We start from the raw sequence: 11,136 nt of genomic DNA on the forward strand, positions 1-11,136 counted from the left end.
TAACCTACTCAAACAAGTTTTTGCTACTGTAAAATTTGACCTAGATCCAGATTAGTAAACGAAGCTTGTTTCTTTCGCCGTTTGACTTTCGTTGCTTCGTTCGAGTTGATTCTTTTTGCAAACCGGAGTTCTTAAGTTGAACTTTCTGGTTGGATCTTTCATTCGAGTTTTACCTGTGCATTAGATGAGTACTTATTGTTTGCTTGTTTGTTTGCGATAGAGTACCCGGAGTGTGCCGCTTGTTACTTCGAATCGCTAGGTTTCGCGGATCATCAGCAAGGCAAGTAACACTTTGATCATACTTTTCCATACCCAGTTTTTATTGCATTAGATCTATTCCTCAAACATTGCATGATTAGGATCTAATTAAATTGTGGGTATTGGGAAGTAGTTGAGGTAGTACCTATTACCTGTTTCTTTATCAAACCCTTGGGAGTTACTTCTACGTTGCTATTATATTGCCATGCTATGCTCGTAGACGTGGATTGGGTTTGAGAGATATTCATGACAGATGTGAGATTGTTAATAATGGTTTACTTAAGGTGGCAACTAAAACTCACATCTGGGTGGATTGAGGCACCTGGAGAACCCAGTGTTGTCTGTATGTATAAGGACCGCCACCCAGGCTCAAAGGGATCATAAGATTATTCATGCTAGAAACTTCAGTGTGCAGCCACAAGCTATTATGGGCTCTAGCATAGTTGAGTAGGTTACATGATCTCTTGAAGAGGTGGGCTAGCAGATGTAGGGGAAAGTAGGTGTAACTGTCCACCCGGAGTAAAGAGTGATTGTTCCTGAAAGGCTGTGTCTCGGTCATCCGTTTCTCAAACATCATGTAGTGCGAGAATCAAGCGGAGGCGATCGAGTCTTGTGGGGAAAAGTGCGCAAACCTCTGCAGAGTGTACAAACTAATCATGGTTAGCCGTGTCCCCGGTTATGGACAACTTGAGTATCTAGTACCTGGATTATCATTTGAATCTCATCACCATGTTACTTTAATTAATTTTGTTGGGTTAATGATGACTTTTAATTGGGATTGAGATGCTGTCAACCATCTCAATGTTTCACAACCACCATGATAGTTAAATAAAATTTATTCCTTTGCAGTAGGGAAAAATTGGCTTTTCGCAAAACTGTAACCATAGAGCTTTCCACCAGCCATATATGCATGTAGTATAGCATTATTATGTTCATTATTCTCTATGTGTTATTTTGCCAGCATATTCCATGTGCTGACCCGTTTTCGGGCTGCAACGTTTCATGTTGCAGACTTTTCAGACGACGAGTAAGGTGCCTTAGGTCGTGGTCTTATACTCAGTGATGCCGTTGGAGTTGATGGACTCACTTATCTTCCAAGTCTTTCGCTGTTATAGTTTTTAGATGGCCTTAAGCCATATTTATCATACTTATTCTCTTTGGAGATATTCGATGTAATAAGTGTGTGATTGCTACTCTGTTATAAATCCTCCATTTGTACTGTGCGTGTCAGCATTACTGATCCAGGGATGACACTGGTGCACAGCAGCACAGACTATTTGAGGTCTGGTCGCTACAACGGAATTGCGTGGTGCCCTATTTAAAGTGAACGCGGTTGTCTCTAATGCCTAACCCATAAACGATAGTGGTAAAGAGACATCATGGTATGCACCATATCCAATAGGGTGCAATTATGATGTTCGGACACACCATCACACTGTGGTGTTCCAGGCGGTATTGATTGTGAAACACTTTCCACAATGTCTTAATTGTGTGCCAAACTCGTAACTCAGATATCTCTATGATCATATCATAGACATTTTATCCTCTTGTCACGACGATCTTCAACTTCACTCTGAAATTACTTGAACCTTTCAATAATTCAGACTTGTGTTTCATCAATTAAATATTCTCAGCATCTACTCAAATCATCTGTGAAGTAAGAACATATCGATATCCACTGCGTGCCTCAGCACTCACTGCACACATCAAATGTATTACTTCCAACAAGTTGCTCTCTTGTTCCATCTTACTGAAAACAAGGCCTTTCAGTCATCTTGCCCATGTGGTATGATTTGCATGTCTCAAGTGATTCAAAATCAAGTGAGTCCAAACGATCCATCTGCATGGAGTTTCTTCATGCATATATACCAATAGACATGGTTCGCATGTCTCAATCTTTTCAAAAAACGAGTGAGTCCAAAGATCCATCTACATGGAGCTTCTTCATGCGTTCTATACCAATATGACTCAAATGGCAGTGCCACAAGTATGTGGTACTATCATTGCTATTTTATATCTTTTGGCACGAACATGTGTATCACTACGAGATTCATTTTAGGTGCAAGACCATTGAAGGTATTATTTAAAATAAACAGAGTAACCATTATCTCCTTAAATGAATAACCGTATTGCGATAAACATAATCCAATCATGTTTATGCTCAACACAAACACCAAATAACATTATTTAGGTTTAACACCAATCTCGATGGTAGAGGAGCATGCGATGCTTGATCACATCAACCTTGGAAAACACTTCCAACACATATCGTCATCTCACCTTTAGCTAGTCTCGTTTATTCCGCAGCTTTTATTTCGAGTTACTAACACTTAGCAACCGAACGGTATCTAATACCCTGGTGCTGCTAGGAGTACTAGTAAAGTACACATTCATAAAATGTATAATCCATATACTTCTGTCGACCTTGCCTGCCTTCTCATCTACCAAGTATCTAGGGTAGTTCTGCTTCAGTGACCGTTTCCCCTCATTACAGAAGCCACTAGTCTCGGGTTTGGGTTCAACTTTGGGATTCTCTACTAGAGCAGCAAATGATTTGTTGTTTCATGAAGTATCCCTTTTGCCCTTGCCCTTCTAGAAACTAGTGGTTTTACTAACCATCAAAAATTGATGCTCCTTCTTGATTTCTACTTTCACGGTGTCAAACATCGCGATTTGCTCAAGGATCATCATATCTATCCCTGACATGTTATAGTTCATCACGAAGATCTAATAGCTTGGTGGCAGTGACTATGGAGAACCATCACTATCTCATCTGGAAGATTAACTCCCACTCGATTCAAGCGATTGTGGTACTCAGACAATCTGAGCACATGCTCAACGATTGAGCTTTTCTCCCTTAGTTTGCAGGCTTAAGAAACTTGTCAGAGGTCTCATACCTCTTGACGTGGGCACTAGTCTGAAATCCCAATTTCAGTCTTCGGAACATCTCATATGTTCTGCGACGTTTCAAACCCGTCTTTGGTGCCACAATTCTAAACCGTTAGCATTACGCACTGGACTATCAAGTAGTCATCAAAACGTGTATGTCAGATGTTCCGCAACATCTACAGACGACGCTGAGGTTCAGCACACTGAGCGGTGCATTAAGGACATAAGCCTTCTGTGCAGCAATGAGTACAATCCTTAGTTTACGGACCCAGTCCGCATAATTGCTACTATCAACTTTCAACTAAATTTTCTCTAGGAACATATCTTAAACAGTAGAACTAAAGCGTAAGCTATGACATAATTTGCAAAGACCTTTTAACTATGTTCATGATAATTAAGTTCATCTGATTATTCAATGAACTCCCACTCAGATAGACATCCCTCTAGTCATCTAAGTGATACATGATCCGAGTCAAACTAGGCCGTGTCCGATCATCACGTGAGACAGACTAGTCATCATCGGTGAACATCTCCATGTTGATCGCATCTACTATACGACTCATGTTCGACCTTTCAATCTCTTGTGTTCCGAGGCCATGTCTGTACATGCTAGGCTCGTCAAGTCAACCTAAGTGTTTCGCATGTGTTCCGAGGCCATGTCTATACATGCTAGGCTCGTCAACACCCGTTGTATTCGAATGTTAGAATCTATTACATCCGATCATCACATGGTGCTTCGAAACAACGAACCTTCGCAACGGTGCACAGTTAGGGGGAACAAGTCTCTTCAAATTTTAGTGAGGGATCATCTTATTTATGCTACCGTCGTTCTAAGCAAATAAGATGTAAACATGACAAACATCACATGCAAATCATAAAGTGACGTGATATGGCCAATATCATCTTGCGCCTTTGATCTCCATCTTCGAGGCGCGGCATGATCACCTTCGTCACCGGCATGACACCATGATCTCCATCATCATGATCTCCATCATCGTGTCTTCATGAAGTTGTCTCGCCAACTATTACTTCTACTACTATGGCTAACGGTTAGCAATAAAGTAAAGTAATTACATGGCGTTTTCATTGACACGCAGGTCATACAATAAATTAAGACAACTCCTATGGCTCCTGCCGGTTGTCATACTCATCGACATGCAAGTCGTGATTCCTATTACAAGAACATGATCAATCTCATACATCACATATATCATTCATCACATCCTTTTGGCCATATCACATCACATAGCATACCCTGCAAAAACAAGTTAGACGTCCTCTAATTGTTGTTGCATGTTTTACGTGGCTGCTATGGGTTTCTAGCAAGAACGTTTCTTACCTACGCAAAAGCCACAACGTGATATGCCAATTTCTATTTACCCTTCATAAGGACCCTTTTCATCGAATCCGATCCGACTAAAGTGGGAGAGACAGACACCCGCTAGCCACCTTATGCAACTAGTGCATGTCAGTCGGTGGAACCTGTCTCACGTAAGTGTACGTGTAAGGTCGGTCCGGGCCGCTTCATCCCACGATGCCGCCGAATCAAGATAAGACTAGTAACGGCAAGTAAATTGACAAATCGACGCCCACAACTACTTTGTGTTCTACTCGTGCATAGAAACTACGCATAGACCTGGCTCATGATGCCACTGTTGGGGATCGTAGCAGAATTTTAAAATTTTCCTACGCATCACCAAGATCCATCTATGGAGTATACTAGCAACGAGGGGAAAGGAGTGCATCTACATACCCTTGTAGATCGCGAGCGGAAGCGTTCCAATGAACGGGGTTGATGGAGTCGTACTCGCCGTGATCCAAATCACCGATGACGCGAGTGCCGAACGGACGGCACCTCCGCGTTCAACACACATACGGAAGCAGCGATGTCTCCTCCTTCTTGATCCAGCAAGGGGGAGGAGAGGTTGATGGAGATCCAGCAGCACGACGGCGTGGTGGTGCGAAGTAGCGGGGTCTCGCAGGGGGCTTCGCCAAGCTTTCTGCGAGAGGGAGAGGTGTTGCAGGGGGAGAGGGAGGTGCCAGGGGCCTGTCATGCTGCTGCCCTCCCTCCCCCTACTATATATAGGGCCCCTGGGGAGGGGGGGCCACCATCTAGGGTTCCCCCCAAGGGGTGCGGCCAGCCCTAGATGGGACTTGGAGGGGCGGCCAAGGGGGAGAGAGGGGAGCGCACCACTAGGTGGGCCTTAGGCCCATCTGAGCCTAGGGTTTCCCCCTTCCCCCCTTCCCTGCGCCTTGGGCCCCTTTATGGGAGGCGCACCAGCCCACCTAGGGGCTGGTCCCTTCCTACACTTGGCCCACGCAACCCTCTGGGGCCGGTGGCCCCACCTGGTGGACCCCGGGACCTTCCCGGTGGTCCCGGTACGTTACCGATAGCACCCGAAACTTTTCCGGTGACCAAAACAGGACTTCCCATATATAAATCTTTACCTCCGGACCATTCCGGAACTCCTCATGATGTCCGGGATCTCATCCGGGACTCCGAACAACATTCGGTAACCACGTATATCTATTCCCTATAACCCTAGCGTCATCGAACCTTAAGTGTATAGACCCTACGGGTTCGGAACCATGCAGACATGACCGAGACGTTCTCCGGTCAATAACCAACAGCGGGATCTGGATACCCATGTTGGCTCCCACATGTTCCACGATGATCTCATCGGAATGAACCACGATGTCGGGGATTCAATCAATCCCGTATACAATTCCCTTTGTCAACCGGTATAGTACTTGCCCGAGATTCGATCGTCGGTATCCCGATACCTTGTTCAATCTCGTTACCGGCAAGTCTCTTTACTCGTACCGTAACACATCATCCCGTGATCAACTCCTTGGTCACATTGTGCACATTATGATGATGCATTACCGAGTGGGCCCAGAGATACCTCTCCGTTACACGGAGTGACAAATCCCAATCTCGATTCATGCCAACCCAACAGACACTTTCGGAGATACCTATAGTGCACCTTTATAGCCACCTAGTTACGTTGTGACGTTTGGTACACCCAAAGCATTCCTACGGTATCCGGGAGTTGCACAATTTCATGATCTAAGGAAATTATACTTGACATTAGAAAAGCTCTTAGCAAACGAACTACACGATCTTGTGCTAGGCTTAGGATTGGGTCTTGTCCATCACATCATTCTCCTAATGATGTGATCGCGTTATCAACGACATCCAATGTCCATGGTTAGGAAACCGTAACCATCTATTGATCAACGAGCTAGTCAACTAGAGACTTAATAGGGACATGGTGTTGTCTATGTATCCACACATGTATCTGAGTTTCCTATCAATACAATTTTAGCATGGATAATAAACGATTATCATGAACAAGAAAATATAATAATAACCAATTTATTATTGCCTCTAGGGCATATTTCTAACAGTTGTGTCACACAAACACCGAGGATAAATTAAGTCTGCTAATCATGGTTTAACCTTGGAAATGCTAACTGCGGTAGAATTCAGCAAGAATAGGCGTTTAGTTCCATTAATATATATATATATATATATATATATATATATATATATATATATATATATATATATATATATATATATATAAACTTCTTTCAACATTTTCATTGGCTAGTGTTAGGGAACCTGCAAAGCAAGAAAGAACAATGTAGTTACTATACAATACCAAATTTTAAACTATATATATAAGCACATATTTTAATAATATCCATCCATGTTTCCCAATAAAATAGATGCAAACATAATAAGCTGTTCTCATAAACGATCGAGCAACAGACAGACCATGCCAATTAAATCAACGGACAACGTTCTCGTTGTGCGAAACAAAATTAGCATACCAAGGCTTATGAGTTTGTGTTCATGGTCTCCCCAAAGAAAGAAAATAGGTGGCAATAAAGCTGTAGAGCATACATTCACAAGAAAACACAAGATAATCCTCCAACAAAAAACTGCCACGAGCATGAACTCATTTGTATATGCCCTCTGTTTTCCCCACAAGATAGTCCTCAAGTGTCGGTTCACCTTGAGGGTTTGGAGCATGATCAAGGCTTGGCTCAACCTCATGCACATTGACACTTCTCTCTGGACTGATGAGCGTTCCACCAAGGATTGGTGGATCAAAATGTCCGAGAAGAATACAGGCAACCGGAAGGCAATGACGTCCCTCACCATGCTAACTTGTTGGTTGATTTGGTGTGAACGGAATGCTAGAGTTTTTAGGCACAAGTCCACGCTCCCGTCCATTATCCTATCCAACATCAAGAGCGAGGCTACACTTTGGGTCACCGCCGGCGCGAAGCACTTGGGAAAAATCATGCCGCAAGAGTAGTGGCTTTGTAATAATCTTATTGCTTTTGTTTGTAAAAGCAACTCTTAACTTCTTCCTAATTAATGGATGAGGCAAATCTTTTGCCTCCGTTTCGAAAAAAACAAGATAATCCTCTCGTTATGACTTAGCATGTGCAGATTCATGAACAAATAGTAAAACGCGCAATGGAAGCATATACAAAATTGCAGTTCTAAATAATCTGGTACACCAAAATTCATACCTTATGTTTTCTCCATGGCAGTAATTTACTCCTTCAATCAGTAAAGGCAAAGAGTTGAGTTCTTTGTGTTGATGAATATTTCTCTGCCAAAACATGAGAAAAGGAAGACCTTAATCACATGCTAACTCATTTGAAGGGGTTGGTTTCTGTAGCTTCCCCAAGAAAGAAAATTTCCAACAGTAAATTAGTAATTGATGATTTAACAGCACTGCATCGATAAGATTATCAATTGGCTTTGCTGCAATCACATCAAAATGAACCAAAATCTTTTTCTCATAGGAAGAAAAGAAGCACTCCAATCAAGAGCAAGGTTGTGCGACCTGTTACCTTCTCTTCCCAGCTTCAGCTACTCTTCAGTCCTCACTAAATTTATTCAGTTGCATTGTCCATTCTAGCATTAGTAATATTCAACTCAGTTCTTACCGTATAATTCAAGTAGCCAAATAGGCATAAGGCTCTGTAATCGAAATTCTGTAAACCGAAGCACTACTAGGGAGCGATCGGTCGAGACTCGAGAGTATAACTGGTACTTAACAGAATTTTACTATCTTGCATGCTTGTCAGTCATATATTTGAGAAACAAGATTTCAGATAAGTAATAATGGCAGAGTGGTAGTCATTAATATATAGGTCGAGACAATATCACCTGGAAACCACATATTCAGTGGAATCCTGGAAACCTGAGGACAGACTGTTGGATGCTATTTGTATGGGCCAGATTGACTCGTAACTGCTCAGTGCTATTTGCAAAACAACGCCCGCAACCAGAGAGTACATTTGACATGGAACCCCTCAGGCCTACAAGTAACACAGCTAGCCTCTTGCCACTTATTTCCAGTTTTTTGTCAGCAAGTAGGATCTGTAAGCCATGCGCTGTGCCTATGATTCACCACGCATGCCAGAGATGCATACACATCGATTTAAAATGGAAAAGTAGCTGCAATGGATACCAGAACTGACATAAGCTGATTCTAAATAGTCTCCTAATAGCAGAGTACCAGCAAAATCGCATTTAGGAAACTAAAACAACTAACATGCAATGCCACAGACGAGACAACAGAAAATTGAAGGAAGCTAATTTTAGTAGCCCAGTATTCACTTGTAGTACTGCATACTTCAACAACATGTACAGTAGTTAAGGCATGATAGCTACATTATGCTAGGGAGTTTTGTTACAACATAGGCACGTACAGTAGTTAACCGCATTATGCTAGGGTGTTTTGTTAGAACATAGACACATCACTAACTCATTAGCCATTAACAGTCATAGTAAATCTCACGTTTATATATCGGACATAACTCGAGTACAAGCTGAAGAACGTATCAGTGCACCACTGCAACTCCAAACATCCTGCAGTAGTCTTTGTTTATGAAACCTTCACATGTCTTTACTGCCACCAGCAAACCTGAAACAAAAGAGTTGAATTTTTATACTTATATTTTAAAACGAACTTAACAACAATCTATGAAAAGAGGCACAACGTACGTATTCTCAATCTTACGTTTTACCGCAAGTTTAGCCTCACACCCACATCTAGTGATTTTCCTCTCATATTTCCTCTTACTGCCAGTGCCATGTACTAAGTTTTCCTTACCTTTCCGCTCTTCGTGGAAACCTTCACGATCAAAGTAGAAACGATTGTGAGTAATGACACCGTTGCCAGTCTTGTGTTGTCCCACACGTACTGAGAAACCAACATGATGTGCATAAGCTTCATAGAAATCCTTGGCTGCCTTCAAATCCATAAAAGTCATCCCTATGGCTGGCCTGATGTCATCATCACACTCCGGAGTATAAGATGAGCCTTGAAATTTGGATGAAAAGAACAACAGGTTTAACATGCTGGAATACAAGAAACTATAAGCATGTACGTATTAGTTAGACAAGTACTTACACAGAAAGGTGCACTATACAATTTTTGCGGTGTGATAAATACAATTTCGGCACTTGGTCTAGTGTGGACGGCACATTCTGCATCAGACTGGGCGTCACAAATAGCCAAAGGTGGAGCCTTGCTCACCTCGCTCTGGCATTTCATAGTTACTGCAGGAAGAGAAGATATCCCGTTTGTAAGTGGAAAGCACATTCTCATAGGAGCCGGTCAATATGTGCCTTCCGGAATAGCATAGAATAAAATCAGCACCTAATCTCAGCTCACTTCACCAATCAATTGCAATATAAATTAAAACTGACAGCTGAAATCATTTCTACAATTAATCTATGCTCAAATAGTTTCAACTCCTTTCTTATTCCCATTGTACTAAACACAAGTCTGCAACCAGTAATGGTTTTCTTAATTTCTTGTTCCGATTATGGTGTACAGTATTGTCAAATTAGCATGATAGGATCTCCCTGTTGCTGCATTAATATAAAACTAGCTTACCAAATAAATTAGACTTTACTAACTTCATGAAGACCAAAATCTGGACAGTAGACTTAGGGGCAATCAGCAGTTGCAGCCAAGATACTACTACCTCGTTCCTCCCCCTACTCTATTTGCTTTGGTTTGCAAACCTAGCCCAACTAGAAGTGCTAAACTTGGAGGAGACAACCAGAATCCACGCCCATGTCATCTCTATTTGCTTTGCAAACCTAGCCCAACTAGAAGAGAAGGAACTACTAGATGAGCCACGAAAAGAAGACAATGGCAAAGTATAGAAGATGAACAATGTAATAGAAATCTTCATACCTTGAGACTTATTAGATCCAGTACCAATCCGATGGGGAATGCTCAGAGGATGATTGGCGTGTTGGGCCAGCCGCCGGAGATGAGGGAAGGCCGGAGAAGAATTAGCCACGATCGCCGGCCGCCTGAGATGAGAGAAGGAATTAGACGCGGTCGCCGGCCACGGCCCTGCGCGGAACAAGGGCGTCGTGCTGGGCGAAGCGACCATCTCCTAACCCTAGTTGATGGGGAAAAATTGAATCGGGATAGCTCCATAGGAAAAGGGACGGATGGCTCATCTTCCATCAAGGATTTGTACTAAGGTACAGGAAGGTTATGGGGTCCTTTTTTGCATTTCGTCCATCTTTTCATCTCACATCGCACAATCCTTATCCAACGGCACAGAATCAAGTTTCCGTGCTTCCACTGAATACATGGTTTCCATCAGATATGTACTCATATAGGTCTGCGAACTATTTTAGGTGATAACCTTCAAAAATAATTCATGGATGAAGGTCCAAGAACACAACGTGATGGACCTTAGTGTACAAAATAAAATACTAGTAGAAACATTCCTTGGAAGATCCAGAATATAGCATCACAACATCTGGGGGAGAGGAGGAAGAAGAGGAGGTGGAGGGGACCAACCTTGGCTGAAGGAGAAGGAAGACAAACGCCGGGTCGTCCTAGTCGCCGGACGGGACAGATATTTGGGGAGAGTGGATCTTGGTGGAAGCAGATGTACGGCCGCTAGGTCGTCGTCGTCGTTGTC

At 42.6% G+C, this 11,136-nt stretch overlaps 1 long non-coding RNA gene across 3 annotated transcripts; it reads right to left on the reverse strand.

The window, feature by feature from the left end:
- Positions 1–6,707: 6,707 nt before the first annotated feature.
- Positions 6,708–10,653, reverse strand: LOC123143819 (uncharacterized). Of its 3 annotated transcripts, XR_006471074.1 has the most exons (6): positions 10,389–10,653; positions 9,594–9,742; positions 9,294–9,503; positions 8,026–9,104; positions 7,699–7,781; positions 6,723–6,775 (listed from the first exon to the last, which is right to left on the reverse strand). It is a non-coding gene; the product is annotated as an uncharacterized lncRNA (long non-coding RNA). The 3 variants fall into 3 exon arrangements; XR_006471072.1 differs by having other exon boundaries at positions 6,708–6,775; positions 7,699–9,104; XR_006471073.1 differs by having other exon boundaries at positions 6,708–6,775; positions 7,699–9,104; positions 9,185–9,503.
- Positions 10,654–11,136: the final 483 nt, after the last annotated feature.

This window comes from Triticum aestivum, chromosome 6D (genome assembly GCF_018294505.1).
Source record: "Triticum aestivum cultivar Chinese Spring chromosome 6D, IWGSC CS RefSeq v2.1, whole genome shotgun sequence".
In the NCBI taxonomy this organism is placed as follows: Eukaryota; Viridiplantae; Streptophyta; class Magnoliopsida; order Poales; family Poaceae; genus Triticum; species Triticum aestivum.